The sequence below is a fragment of the Varanus komodoensis genome, unplaced genomic scaffold, assembly GCF_004798865.1.
Source record: "Varanus komodoensis strain SLA01 unplaced genomic scaffold, ASM479886v1 scaffold90, whole genome shotgun sequence".
In the NCBI taxonomy this organism is placed as follows: Eukaryota; Metazoa; Chordata; class Lepidosauria; order Squamata; family Varanidae; genus Varanus; species Varanus komodoensis.
Window position 1 is genome coordinate 1914520 of NW_025336599.1, and position 15276 is coordinate 1929795.

The following is a 15276-nucleotide window of genomic DNA, read 5'->3' on the forward strand; positions in this document are numbered from 1 at the left end:
GTGCGTGCACAGGGGCGGGCAAGCGCTGAGATCATTTTCTCCGAGCAAGTCCAAACTCGAAGGAAACGATCTCCTTGCGAGTAAGCCGCCACACAGCGAGGCGCAGGCTTACTCACAAGGAGATCAGCTTGGACTCGCTCGGAGAAAAATCCCGCGAAAGACTGAAGCTGCGAACGCTGAACCGCGCCCATGGGGGTACACTGTATCTCAGATTATGCATTGTTACAATGGCACCTTTTAAAACATTTCTGGATCAACAAGAGAGTGCACACACTTCTGAAAAATGTGCATTTTTCCTCCATGAATTTCAGCAAGTTCAAGCAACCTGGGTTCTCCTGTTCCTACTGAATACCCTCCCAAATGGCCAGATACGTTCGTGCATAAATTCACATAAACTCTGTGCAGTGGAGGATAAGAAGCAAAGATCAGAAAGTCCCAGGATGTTTTTGATTAACAGGGTCCACTCCCACTGTCTTTCAGGAATGGATAATTAATACCCCTTAATTAATACCGCTTAGCTTTACAGAAGGTAGATATAAATACAGAGGGCGAGAAAGATAGCTAAATGCTACTGTGTGGAGTCTATTTGTGGTTGTGATTGTGGGGCTATGAGCTCTGGCACTTCAAGATTTGCCATGACATCCCTTGCTCTCTGGGGGTCAAGATGGGGCTGTTCATCAGGTCCAATGTCTACCAGAAGCTCTAGGCACCTGAGCACCCTGGGGGTTGGAACGTCAAGGGACAGCTGTCCCACTCATCTTCTGGGCACTTTGCTGTCACCAATCTGGGCACAATTCTAGGCCTCTTAAGGCAGAAAAAAGTCGTGTAATTGTAGGCATTTCATTTTCAAAATATGTATAAGGTTCTGCTCAGTTTACTCAGTTTCCAAAAATGACCCTAGCAAGGCATGGGGCATTTCATTCGTGCCTGCCAGTGCAAACTTCCCTGGGAGGTGGTTGAGGCCCCATCGGTGCTGGACGTCCACATGGTGGGCATGTCGTGAGTGGAGCCGGCTGGTGCTGGAGGTCAGACTAGATGGCCCAGGAGACCCCTTCTGACTCGCTCTGTTTTCTATGTTTCTAAACTGAAAATTGCAGCAAAACCGTCTGCTCGGAATTCATTCCTCATTCAGATGATCAGTAATGGCTTGCTACACATGAGTAGGGGAACGAGGGAAGATAATGAAAACACAGGAAAACGACACACAACGTGCGGCAATTAACTTGTGTTACCTACCCGATCCAAACAGGTTCACAACTAAGAGATTCACTACATGGGATATTAATCATATAAATTACCTCTGGTTTGCTCCTTCAGAAATAGCCAACATGTTGGTACCTGAGTCAGGGCCCTGCTGGGCATGCGCAGCAAGTTCAGGCAACTGCCATCTGCATGGGGGGGAACCAAGAAGAATGGGAGTTCTTCATGCACCCTTGCAAATAGCAGGGGCTCCCCAAATCATGGGGTGGGGGGTGCAAAAGCTCCATACCCTGTTCCAAGCCGGCCTGGGCACCCTGCACTGTCTATAATAAGCAGAAAGACTCTGCACTTAATGGCTAACCTTGTGAGGACTGTTGCATGTAACCTGACCATAATGAGCACCAACTCCAAGGAATCAGCAATTTAAGCTTAAGGCTAAATGTCTGTTGACTGGCTAGGCTTGCTTTGCTTTGCTTTGCTTTTAACATTCATCTTTTCTATCTTATCTCCTGTTGGATGGTGTAGAGAGGCTGGTGTGGAGCCCACTTACTACTTTATAAGCAACAAAATCTGAAATATCAAAATCAGAGTGGCATGGGAAAATAACATTTAATTCAGAATTCCTTTTCAATTTCCCCCTTGCCAGTTGACAGCTTTAATAAATAATTTAAACTTCTAATATATAAAACATTTGCATCAGCAACATACACTGAGTTAAAGAAACGGTGCCTGTCACCTCTGATGGAACTGAAAAATCCTTCTACTCTCTAGAGGGATGGTTTCATCTTAGCAGCAGCTCAGAATAATTATACACCCACTAAGTAAAGAGCTGCCCAGCAGGACTGGCACTGAGATGAAGGAAACCAAAGCAGACCGTGTAAAGGTGCCTGGAAAGCAATCACAGAGGTTAACAGTCTAATTCAGTCTTCCCAAAAGTGGCATCCGCCAAACATTTGCATGACAAGCCAGATATTTTATCTGACAGCTCCCAAGACTCCTAACCATTTGGCATCTGGCTGGAGCTGATGGGAATTGAAGTCCAACCACATTCAGTAAAGCTGGTCTAGTTCCTTTCTTTAAGAAACAGCTATAATGATTTGTGTATCTCTGTGCTACCTGGATCCACTTCAAAAAGATATCTAGAGCATGTGTTCTCTCTCTCTCTCTCTCTCTCTCTCTCTCTCTCTCTCTCTCTCTCTCTCTCTCTCTCTCTCTCTGTTCCAACTAAGGATAACACAATGCACTGGCCTGGGTTCTAAGATCCAGTGCAATGCATTCTTGAAAGTGCAACATTTGCCTGGAGGACAAGAGGTTGCAGCCCAAAGGAAGGCAATTCTCCAGCTGCACAGAGCAATGCTGCAACTCCCTCTCCTTACACAGATGGCAGCAGATGTGTCCACGCTTTCAGCATCAGCCAAAGACCTATCTGTTTCCCCAGGCTTTTGATTAATTTTTCTTTTCTTTTCCTTTGCTGCCTTCCTTTGTATAATGTAAATTGCCTTATCTTCGCTGTACCCCAGTAAATGCAGAAGGTGACCAAAAACTAATTCCCCCCAAAGCATGCATTTCTGCATCAGAACACAATGGGGGCTGGAGTGTGGCCAGATGCTCAAGAGATCATCCAAGAACTGGGGACACGTAATAAATGGGATGCGGCCCCATTCACCATGTGAGGTGCTTGAGCAGCATTTTAACTCAACACTGCATATCTCCCTCTGACTGTTGAAGCTCCTATGTACACCTGCACAGGGCTCTTTTCTGTACCTGGTACAGAAAACACTTGAGAGCTTATCCTTGCTTGATATGCAAGGTGTCCGGACCTTGGCACATCCAGCCCAATTAAGCATGACAAGGAGGAGAAACTGAAGATATATCTTTATTCTTGAGAATAAGTTCTATCACATCAAAATGGTAGAGTCCCCTTTTATAGCCTGTATGACCAGGAAGCAAGGACAGCTGCTTATTGGGCTGAAATTCCTGGCTGGCAGATTTGAATCCACGTGATCTTCGCACACAGCTAAGGGGCAGGGCTAGCTGGGGCTGAGGCAGAAGCTTTTGGGTAGGAGACTGCTTAATCTCTGGCCATTGATGATTCTCTGTAGTTGTGTAATCATGTTGCAGGTTCTTTATTGTTGCTTATGTGCTTGGGGTGTGACTAGCCTGCTGCTGCCTAATGCTGGCCGGTCTGGCATGTTCTACATTCTGTTTCCAGAAAAATCGGTATAGCAATATTTATACTGAGCCAGCACCAGAGAAATGGCTGAAACCAGTCCGTAACATTTGTTAAGTTCAAGTCAATAAAACTCACACCAGGTGATGTACGTGCCAGCATCAATGACCTGGTTGTACTTACTGTGTAACCAGTACTTGCCAGTGAAAGAAAGGACCAAATTGTAACATTGGTACTGAAAATCAGTGCAAATGCACACGCTTCTCCAGGGCTTCAGTGCCATGCTTTGCAAAGAACAAATGACCACTCTCGCACCAAAAAGTGTGTTGACCAGGTGTTAGATCAAATAGTTGTTGAACAATTTTTTGGCTTTTCTCTTATGATAAAGTCAGTTTACAATTGGTATCCAGTGAAACAGTATATGAAGAACAAAAAAGTCAGGTTTTTCAGGACCACTTCATCAGCTTTAGACTTTAGGATTTAATAGAAACATAGAAACAGAGCAGTCAGAAGGGGTCTCCTTGGCCATCTAATATGACCGCCAGCTCCAGCCGGCTCCACTCACGACATGCCTGCCATGTGTATGCCCAGCCTATCCTTGAACACTCTCACCGGTGGGGCTTCAAGCATATCCTGTGGAAGCCCATTCCCTATCCTAGGGACCCTAGCCATCAGGAAGTGCTTCCTGGCATCCAAATTGAACCTTGGTTCCCTGAGCTTGGCTCCGTTGGAGCGCGTCCTGCCTTCCTCTGCAGGAGAAAACAGGTCTCTACCCACCTCCGTGTGACACCTTCTCATGTACCTGCATGTCGCCAACATACCCCCTCTGAGTCTCCTCTTCTCCAGGCTGAAGAGACCCAGTTCCCTCAGTCTCGCCTCATACGGCATCCCCTGCAAAACGGCCACCAACCTTGTGGCCCTACGCTGCACTGACTCTAACCTGGCTATATCCTTACTGTAATGAGGGGCCCAAAACTGAACACAATACTTACAATACACAATACTTTATTTGTAAGCCACCCTGAGACTTCGGCGAATGGGGCGGCATAGAAATTTTCTAAATAAATAAAATAAAATAAATAAAATACTCCAGTTGCGGTGCACCAGAGTCTTATAAAGTGGTAGGAATACCCAGGGCTTTTTTTGTCATAGAACGCACCAGAACCGCATTCCGGCACCTTTTTTTGACGGATTTTTCTATGTGATTGTGAATCGCCCTGTCGGGCATAGCAGGTCGGCAGCAAAAAGCATTAAAATAGTGCCTGCGGGCTGCATGTGTGTCCGCGCTGCTTGTGAAGGCACTGCTCGGCTTGGGACGTTGCTCAGCTTGGGATCGGTCGTGTGGTCGTGCGCTGAGTGCTTACTGCCGGCGGCGACCATTATGTTTGTGTGTGTGTAGAGTGACTGGCTACGTGCAAAAGGTAAATAACTTCTTTATTTCAAAAAAAGTTGGTGAATTGAAAATCTTTTTTAGTGTAAAAGTGTGACCCCAAGAGGTGAGTCCCGGCACCTTTTTTTCTTTTCTTTTTTTTACAAAAAAAAGAATTGGTAATACCTCTCTTGATCTAGAAGCCACACTTCTGGCTATGCAACCAAGGATGGCATTCGCCCTCTTGACCACCGCATCACACTGCTGGCTCATGTTTAGCCTGAAGTCGACCAGCACCCTGAGACCCCTTTTGAAAGTCAATGTGGTGTAGTGGTTAAGAGCATGGGCCTGGGACTCAGGCGATCTGGGTTCTAGTCCCTGCTCTGCCATGGAGATAACTGGGTGACTTTGAGCCAGTCACAGACTCTCAGCCCAACCTACCTCACAGGGTTGTTGTTGTGGGGATAAGATGGAGGAGGAGAATGATGTAAGCCTTGAGTCCTTTGTAGGAAAAAGGCAGGATACAAATCCAAAAATAAATAAATAAATAAAATAAAGTGCTGCTCTCCAGCCACTATTCTATAATATAGAATACCACACTGAACAAAACACAAGTAGAATCTCTTTGGCTAAAATCTGTGGGTTATGCCTATGTCTACTGGCCTATTACATTTCACACTTACGTTTTATTCTAGGGGCAAGATTATCTTACGTTATGGTGTTTTAGTTGTCCATCGGATAGCCACAGTCTCTTCCCTGGGCCCTACACCCTTTCCCCATCTATTAACCATTTCTCAGCAATTCTTCATTTTCCCTCATTCCACAAGCTTGAACTGCATCACTCAGGCTTCATGTTTAGTAGTAAGAATATGAAGCTAAGATATGCTGGTGTTTTGGCTAGAATGTGGCCCGTGAGACCTTCTCTGAGGTGGACTTGGGCTCTTGGGCCAAAGAGGTTCCATCTCCCTGCCTTTTAAGGCAACTAAGGAAACTTCAGGGGTTAGAGGTTGTCTCTGAATAGTGACTACTTGAGAATAACAATGGAAGAGACCTGTTTGTCGGACATGTGGGATTCCAAAGGCACTGCAGGAAGAAGGATGTTGGTCCAAAAAGCTTTCTAATCGGATCCGGTCCAGAATTGCTCTTCTTCTGTCATTAAGGTTCCACCAGACCCCCTCAACTTTTTCCTACACCTTTAACATCTGATGTGGGAAGCGAGGTGGTGCTGAGGAGTAAACCGCTGAGCCGCTGGACTTGCCGATCAGAAAGCCAGCAGCTGAATCTGCCCAGTGGGGTGACCTCCCATTGCCTTGTCCCAGCTGCCACCTCCTACGGATGGAAAGTGTGTAAAAGCACAAGGAGATAAATGAGTAGCCCCCTCAGTGCGGAGCTAGTGCCCTGTGCGGAAGCATAAGTACCAGCCTCGCATTAGACCTGCAGCACTGAACCTGTGGCAGCAACAGTGGTAAAGAGACCAGAGGACGCCAGCCCTCCCGCAGAGCAGTGCTAGCTGCTTTTTGGGCAAAGCTGGCTTGCCCCCTCCGCCCGGCCCTCATGGTACGCCATGGAGAGCAGAGCATGCGAGCATGAACTAAAGAGCTAGCCATCTTAGGCAGCCAAAGTACTCTGCATTAGCACTGTAGACTTCCTGGCTAATTGTACCAACGCCATATGAAATAAATAAATAAAACATCTGACGTGTTTGCTGTCTTACTACTTGTTTGGCCCCAGTTTGCATTGTCAGGCATCTTACGGAAGACCGGCCAATAATCAACCAGAGAGGTGTTCCCTCTCCAACAAGGCAGCCTCTCCAGCACTTCTTGTAAGTATCTTTATTCTACACAGAAGTCTCTGAGCATACACAAGAGATTCATTGATCCCTCTCTGCCTCCCTTTACCTAAAGCGCTGCTTATGGACCCTTCTGGGCCAGTCTCAGGAAAGAAGGGTGCTGTGGAACCGGGCATGCCTGTGTTCTTCACCCAATTGGGCCACCCTGTGGCTGTGGCAATGGACATTTGAGTCCACCTCCTCAGGAGGCTGGAGTTCTCCATCCAAGAGACTCCCATCTCCAAATTCCCTCCCTCAGAAAGTTCTTCTTCTTCATTCCCACAGGCAGGTGACTGGGCCCCATGGCTGCCCTTGAAGTAATCTCGTCTTGAACAGGCATAGACAGGTACTGAGAAACTGGGACTGCAGCTGGGAGCACATCCGTTACAACTACAATTCCGTTATCAGAGTTCAAGCTCTCAGCCCTGCCTAGGTCAGCCAGCACCCCACCATCCTCAGGCTTGGAGCTGTCATTCCTGCCAAAATGGTCAGCTTCTCCTGGAATCTTGCCAGAATGCACATGCTCAACATCCTGCCATTTGGGGGTGCAAAAAAGATTAATGGTTTGGGTCCAGTTTTCCTGAAATTTTATTTACAACACCTGAGAGGGTTCATTTTGACTTTCTAGATGAATGGCTAACTTGAATCACAGCTGTCAAATTAGGTTTGCCATCCTCAATGCATAATTAACTTATGGAATTAATTGCACAAGACATGGCTATGTTCATCAGCTTTTTATGTAGCTTAAGGAAGAAAGAAAATAGTGAAACCAGTTTAGGATTGAGCTATCACAGCTTTTAGCTGTCAAAGCTAAGTGGAAGCACTGGTGGGGACATAGAGACATGGAAAATCCATTTCTTCACAGACTGACATGTGCATTCTATTCCACTCTGTTCATTGAAGGGACTAAATTTTGCACAACAGCATCTGGATGCATTTCCACAAATACACATTCCTTATATTGCATGAATCTTTCCCCCACATAGTAGGCAAACCCCCCCAAAGCTGTATATTTTCACACTTTAGCCTATGGGAGAAAAGTATGTTTTTGGTTGTTGTTGTTGTTGTTTTTTGCAAATCAATGTGATATTTTTCTATGACTAATTTTGAATAAAATCAGGGCTTTTTTTTGTCATCGAACACACTGGAACAGCGTTCCGGCACCTTTTTTTCCAATGGATTTTACAAAGTGATTTTGAATTGCCTGTCGGCGTAGCAGGTCAGCAGCAAACACCATTAACATAGTGCCTGCAGGCTGCTTTTGGGTCCACGCCGCTCGGCTTGGGATGCTGCTCAGCTTGGGATTGCTGTGTGTGTGTGTTCACGCGCCAGCGGTGACGTGAGTTCCGGCACCATTTTTTTTTATTTATTTTTTACAAAAAAAGCACTGAATAAAACAATGGAAACTTTAAAAAATAGTCTGTAATCCACAGAATCTGTGTGAGTCAGGAAATGCCATTCTGCTGTAATTTATCTAAATCTGTTTCAGATTCCTCCAACATCCCTTAGCTCTGGATTCAAAAGGAATTTAAAGTAGTATGTAATTCGGGCACCCAAGGATGGTTTGTTTTGTAAGATGTGCGTGTGTATGTGTGCAGGAAGCAGGCACATACTTACTGTGCCATGAACCTTATTGATACCCCACCACCCCCTGACCTCATACAATCAGACTCTTGCTTGTATGAGTTAACAAGCAGATGTGTGAGGGATCTATGCATCCAGATGTTTGAAGGCACCACCCACGGAGATGATCTTCTGTACAAGTCATGCTGAAATGAACAGGAACCCAGATAGAGCACAAGAGGAGCTCCCACGCAATTGAGCAGGGCCTGTATATGGGAAGAACTTAAGTTCTTCCAGGATTTACAGTAGGCTCAAATGAATGTGGCATTCTCAGTTTGTTTCAGTGCTACCTTAGCAGAAGATATTATTTTCAAAGCATTTCAAAATCTGTAAGAGTATATATGTGTGAATTATTACAAAGCAACATCATTATGTTCAATCACATTTGCCTTTTTACAGAACATTTCCAAAGACCAAAACATAGCTTTAAATAACAAAACACATGTTGCAGCATACTGAAGAATTACCAGAGAAAATATTATTAATACATACTATACGGTAAGACCCCTTCAGGGATCACTGCCTTACTGCAGCAAAGGAGCTTGCGTAGCTCAATGAAGCTATGAGCTCTGCCGTGCAGGGTCACCCAAGACGGACAGGTCATAGCAGAGAGCTCTGACAAAACATGATCCCCTGGAGAAGGAAATGGCAGCCCACTCCAGTATCCTTGCCATGAAAACCCCATGGACAGCACCAAAAGGCAAAAAGATATGATGCCGGAAGATGAGCCCCTCAGGTCGGAAGGTGTCCAATATGCTACTGGGGAAGAGCGGAGGGCTAGTACTAGTAGCGCCAGAAAGAATGAAGCGACTGGGTCAAAGCCAAAAGGGCACTCAGTTGCAGATGCATCTGGTGATAAAAGGAAAGTCCGATGCTGTAAAGAATAATACTGCATAGGAACCTGGAATGAGGTGGCTAGATGGAGTCACCGGGGCAGTGAGTGTGTACTTGGGTGGACTCCGAGGGATGATGGAGGACAGGAGAGCCTGGAGGAATGTTCTCCATGGGGTTGTGATGGCCCGGGCAACTAAACAACATATGGTTAGACCACAGTGCTATTGGACTGGGGCCATTAGATGGCAGCCTCCCAGGGCCAAATCTTTTGAAAAGTTCACCTCCTGCCAGGTTGGAACGTGGGAGAAGGAAGGAGGCTGCTTCACCTCCAATTCCTCATCTTCCTTTACAAACATGGCCTGCTGAGCCCACGGCTTAGCAGTATCTAAGAGAGCAGGTGAGGAAAGGCCCCCATACCCCACAAATCTCAACCTTTCTTCTCCCACAGGCAGATCCACGCCCACTGGAACAGCAGCGTCTGGCATCTGCGAGGTCCCCGAGAGAACCTCGAAAAGCGATTCTTTTTAGTGACAGCTTTTAGGAGGCAGGGAAGGTAGCCAGTGCCTGCTCTCCTCTCCTGGGTCGTGGAGCACTGGGCAGAGGCTCCCAAAGCATTTTATGCTCTTATGGTGTCCGGGACCCTCTTGGAGGGATAATTAAATTGTTCTGCTAGTACGGTCGAGGGCCAGAGTGTGGCAGCGGTTAAGAGCAGAGGGCTGGGTGAGCTGGGCTCTAGCCTCTGCTCAGCCACAGAGCTCACGGGATGGCCTTGGGCCCGTCGCAGGCGCTCAGCCTGACCTGCCTCGCAGGGTTGTTGCTGTGAGGATACAATGGAGAGGAGCGGGAACTAGGTCAGCCAAGCCAAGTTCCTTAGAAGGAACATGTTGGGATATGCATATAAAAATACATACATACACACACGCACTAGTACACTAAGACAATCACACTGGGGAAAGTTGCTATCAGAGGACGGACAGGAAGCGCAGGCATGAGATGGTTCCCTTTTCGGTGCCCTAAAGGAGCCGCGACCTTAAGGTTGACAGGAGCTGAGCAGGGCTGTCAAGGGTGGAGGATCACCATAAGTTGGAGACGACTTCACAGCACGGAGCTGCAACAAATATCAGTTTAGCTAACCAGCGAAAAATATAGTTCAGCTGACCGGACTACACACACCATCTCCAGGTATTCAACCTCCATAATAGTCTCCTGTTGTGTTTCGCATCTGGGCAGCCAAAGAAAACTCCACTAAGTTAATCAAGTTTAAAGAGCAAAACTGCACATGCTCAGAAAAGCTTTTTGAGATAATTTCAGGAATATTGATGCGATTGTAAAGTATTAAATGTGTGTGCACGTGTTTGCACAGGAAGCGAAGATAACCCTTCCCCGCTTCTTACAATATGCTGCTGTTACGGATAGAACAATCACCAACCATTCTGGAGACCAAACTGACTTGTAGCGTCAGACTGAAAGAATTTGGTGGGTGTCACATGCCAAGGGAAAGTGAATGGAAAGCAGCCATGTGGAAGGGAAGTTGGTCTGAGGTGCCACATGCATGTGCTAACGGCAGATGGTTCACAAATACAGGGCAAGTGACCGCCTACAGCAATCGGGGACTAGGGGAGTGAAGATACGGACCATCTCTCCTTGTGGTCAGGACATTGCCAGGCACAAAATTTCATTTCTTAAAGACATTTGGAATTGAATTGCAAACAGCAGAAAGGAGTTATGCACAAGATATTCTTGCTTCAAAAAAGATCAAAAGGATGCATTAACTCCTCTGCTGGGGACCTGCTAGGCAGTTAGCGTCAAACCACATTCTGCAGCATTCCAAGCAATTCTGTTACAATGAATGTAAAATGGCTATCCCCATGTGGTGGCTGCGATTTTATGGAGATACTCTTTGCAGGGTTTGAACACAGGGCATCTGAGGCAGCCAAACACATAAAACGCACAACACTGTTAAAATAAAATGAGGACTTCAGATGTAAAATGCTTTCCATTTTAGAGCCGAAGATACTCCATTCACTTGAACATCCAGAAAGCCTTAAAAATAGTTTTATTGCTACGTTGCAAACATACCATTTCAAATGAATCCCCACCTCTCTCTCTCTCTCTCTCTCTCTCTCTCTCTCTCTCTCTCTCTCTCTCTCTCTCTCTCTCACACACACACACACACACACACACACACACACACACAAATTCTGAACCTATAAATAACAAAACAGTCTGTTAAATCACCAACAGCATTTATGGCTTAATATTATTTGCTTTCCAAACAGATACACATTGTTATGAAGTCTCCAAAAACATGTGTATAGAGTATATACACATATTTTTGGAAATGTTATAACTGTAGACTTGTGTATGAATGTATCTATACAATGGTCCCAAAGTTATTCATTAAAATAGAACCCAAGTTTTCCAATGCCATCCCCTGTTCTATTAACCTCTTCCAGTTCTTTATTATAATTATTGGCAACTCAACATTTTTAGGGACATTCAGGTTTGTTTACACACGCACGCACACACACGCACGCACGCAGGCAGGCAGGGAGGGAGGGAGGGAGACATGAGAAACCAGCCAGTAGGCAGACTCAGGTAGGCAGACTTTACCCACTGGCTAAAATGAGGACAGGAATTAGAACTGGGACTCGCATTTCCCCATAATACAAAGTCAATCTGCAAGCACTGCGTTCGTGCTGCATAATGTTGCCCTGCTTTTTGTGAATAAGAACAGGCTACCAATTTTTTTTTTATTTTTTGCTCACACACATTTTGGTTGCTGGTCAGGAATAGCCACCTGGTTACCAAACTGAGCTGTGGAAAACACTGCAGCTGGCACTCTTAAGACATGTTATTAAAGATCAGGAGGTCAGCAAGCAGTAAAACATCCTCAATAAATTCCTTGCCACAACTGGTAAAAAACGAATAAAAAGCCCTTGCGTACACATATTAGCACCCATGTTTTACAAATAGCAACCAGAGCTATGGGCAACTGGTATATCAAGCCAAAGTGTTATGCAGCATAGTTATTCTGAGGACCAGAACAGAGGGAAAAAAACAATAGCCCATTTATACTGAACATCACAACCTAAAACAAGCCCATTTATATGGAACTTTATTTATTTATTTATTTGATTTATATCTCACTTTTTCATACAATGCACTCAAAGTGGCATACATAATTCTCCTGCTCCAGCTCTCAATCTTATCCGCACAAAAGCCCTGCCAGGTACATTGGGTAGAAAATCTGTAACGGGCTCAAAGGCACCCAGCCAGCCGAGCAGGAACCAGAACCCAGATCCCCTGCATCTCAGTCCCTTGCTCTTAACCACTAGACCACACTGGGTCTCCAAAACAGTACACTTCACAAATGTGCATGTCATCCTTGCGCAGGGGCCACGCTACTCTTCTCTGCATCATTCCAATTTTAGTATATGTGCTACCAACATGAGCACAAAGACTAGTCTTATGTATCGGAGTGTGTCACAACATTAAGTTAACAACATCCAGATTTCAACCAGGGCTGACCTTGCTTAGCTTCCAAGATTTGGCACTATCAAGCACTTTAGGCTACACAGGAGCTTGACATGACAACATGACAACCTAAAACTTGTGAAGAACACAGTTCTAATGTTACATCATGCTCTGATGTCAGTTGTTGGTTTGAATTGTTAGCTTCTCTGAAAGTACCTTTAGAATTCAATAAAATATCTGTCAGCAGAGAAATAAGGACATGAAGCAAGATTTAACACAGTAGATGGGAAATACTGCAATACAAGGCAACACCGTCAAAGCTGGATTGATAGACTGAAAGGACAGATGGAGTGTTAGGGGATGATACTAATTGCAAGGAGTAAGTCTTTTAACTGTTCTGGAGTAATAAAGAAATTATATATAAACTTTTCAAATATAACAATTACTTGTCTCTCCAAATCTAATCCAGAAGAGGCCATGCTCCAGATATCAAAGTCTAGAGAATACTTTATTGAAACCATACTGTGTTTCTTCAAGGCTAGCTTATTATTTATATTCATAAGCTCTAGTTTACTTGCTCCATGTCAGTTTGCTTCATAAATTCTCAATACACATCTTGACTTGAACTCCCATTAGCTCCCTAGTAGCACAGGAAATGGTTGGGAATGCTGGCAGTCGTAGTCCTAAGCATCCAGAGGGCGCAAAGTTAGGGAAGGCATGCTTAGTTCAATCTGACTAATATGTCAGAGAAACTTCTTGAAATCTGAAGCATCATACACACGAACTATCCGCAAGTCGGGGGAACGGAGCCCTTGCTGGCCCGACCTCCAGAACACTCAAGTGGAGAGCCACCTCCTGCATGGGGCTTGGCCACTGCATGCTGGTAAACATGGCTCTGCAGCAGTCTGCTGCTGAATTTTCATCACAAACCTCCACCACCATTATCATCACCATGTATCACCAAGGTCCCTCAAAATTCTTTACCTCAGCAGGCATCAGCTTCCAGATCTTGGGAGCAGACCCCACAAAGTTCCCCATCAGTGCGCGACAGAAATAATCAGCAACTAGATACAGAACTACAAAACCCCTGACTAAATATATTTAATCCAGAGCTTTCCCTAGAAACAAAAATGACAAAACGGAGGCTCTTCTATTTTGCACACATCATGAGAAGGCAGGACGCACCGGAGAAGACGGTCATGCTCGAGAAAGTTGAAGGCAGAAGAAGAAAAGGAAGGCCAGCCATGAGGTGGATGGGCCCCGTAAAGGAAGCCACAGCCTTGACTTCCCAAGCAGAGCTGTTAAGCACTGGGCATTTTGGAGGGCTCCCATTCACAGGGTTGCCATAGGTTGGACAGCACACAAGAACAAGACAATCATGGGAACCTCACAAAGCAATCATAGTACAAAAAGATACTGTGTGACAGGACAGCTGTGGCAAATCTGCTGATCAGGGTATGGCAAGACATGGTACCCGGCCAGCCCAAGAACCCGCCTTAGTTCCATATCTTGTTCTATCGTTGCAGCCAAACACTTACCAAGTTTTCTTTCTGGTATCGGTCTGGAACTAGCTGTTCACTCAAAGTAAGTTCAAATAGGCACAGATGCAGCAAAGACTATCCCCTCCCCTGCAAGTATCTTTCCAACAGTTACCCTGTTATCTGCCTCTCAAGGGTGTAGTTACTACAAGGCGCCGGCCAGTGTTTCTCCCCAGAAGACAAAGGTTCCCATGGTCCCCACCTCTCAAGGTGATGCAAAAGCCAGGAAGGGGCAAGGGCTACACTTGCACGTACCTTTTGCTTGACCCCTCCCCCCCCCCCCCCTGTTTGAGAGTGCCCACCCCCTCTGCTCAGTAATTCTCCCCTGGAAAATGCTTCCTGCCTCTGCAATGGTACTGCAAATGGAGAGCAGGGAATGCATAGTGCTCACACAAGTGGCAGCTCTCTCTAAATAAGATCTCCATGAGTAGAGAAATTATATTTCTTGACTTAAATTTCTGAAGTCATTCCCTGTGCCTCCTGGCAATGGATGCTGCCCATTTAGCTTAAATCTGTGCCAAGCGTCAGAGACAACTGCTTCTTTTTGTACCCTTCAGAATCTTTATATGTACTTCAGCACTCCTGCTATGCATCATCGTGAAATCCCAGCATCCCCGAAGTATTTTCTTGTGTCAAATACAGTTTCCTTTTGAAATAAATTCATTATTCAGCATGCCAGCTTATAAGATCCAATCAAAATGGGCTTATCGCTGTAAGTTACAACTGTAGATCTAACAGAGCTGGAAAGGTAATATACCAACCCAGGGCAGGTGAACATATAGGCAAATATCTTCCATTGACAGGATGCTACCTGTATTTTTTTTCCCAGTGCAATTTCTACAGAAAGGATCAAGTGATGCTAGATAGGGAAGGAAGGCTGGCAGCCACACAACACAGCTTCCGCAAAAACAGGTCCTGCCAGACAAACCTGTGGAATTCTATGACAAGGTTTCGAGGTGGCTAGATGGAGGGGATGCAGTGGATGTGGTATACCTGGATTTCAGCAAGGCCTTTGACAAAGTGCCCCATGATATCCTGGTGTAGCAACTGAGGAGTTTTGGGATACACCAAAGCACTGCCCGGTGGATTAGGGCATGGTTGACAGACGGAAAGCAGAAGGTAACCATGAGTGGGGAATCATCAGGATGGCGACCAGTGACAAGCGGGGTCCCCCAGGGCTCTGTCCTGGGGCCGATCCTGTTTAATCTTTTCATTAACGACATGGAAGAAGGGGTGA

General features: G+C 45.6%; 1 non-coding gene across 1 annotated transcript; it reads right to left on the bottom strand.

Moving 5' to 3' along the window:
• Nucleotides 1-12378: 12378 nt before the first annotated feature.
• On the bottom strand, nt 12379-12482 carry LOC123017277. Its single transcript, XR_006413573.1, has one exon. It is a non-coding gene; the product is annotated as a U6 spliceosomal RNA (small nuclear RNA).
• Nucleotides 12483-15276: the final 2794 nt, after the last annotated feature.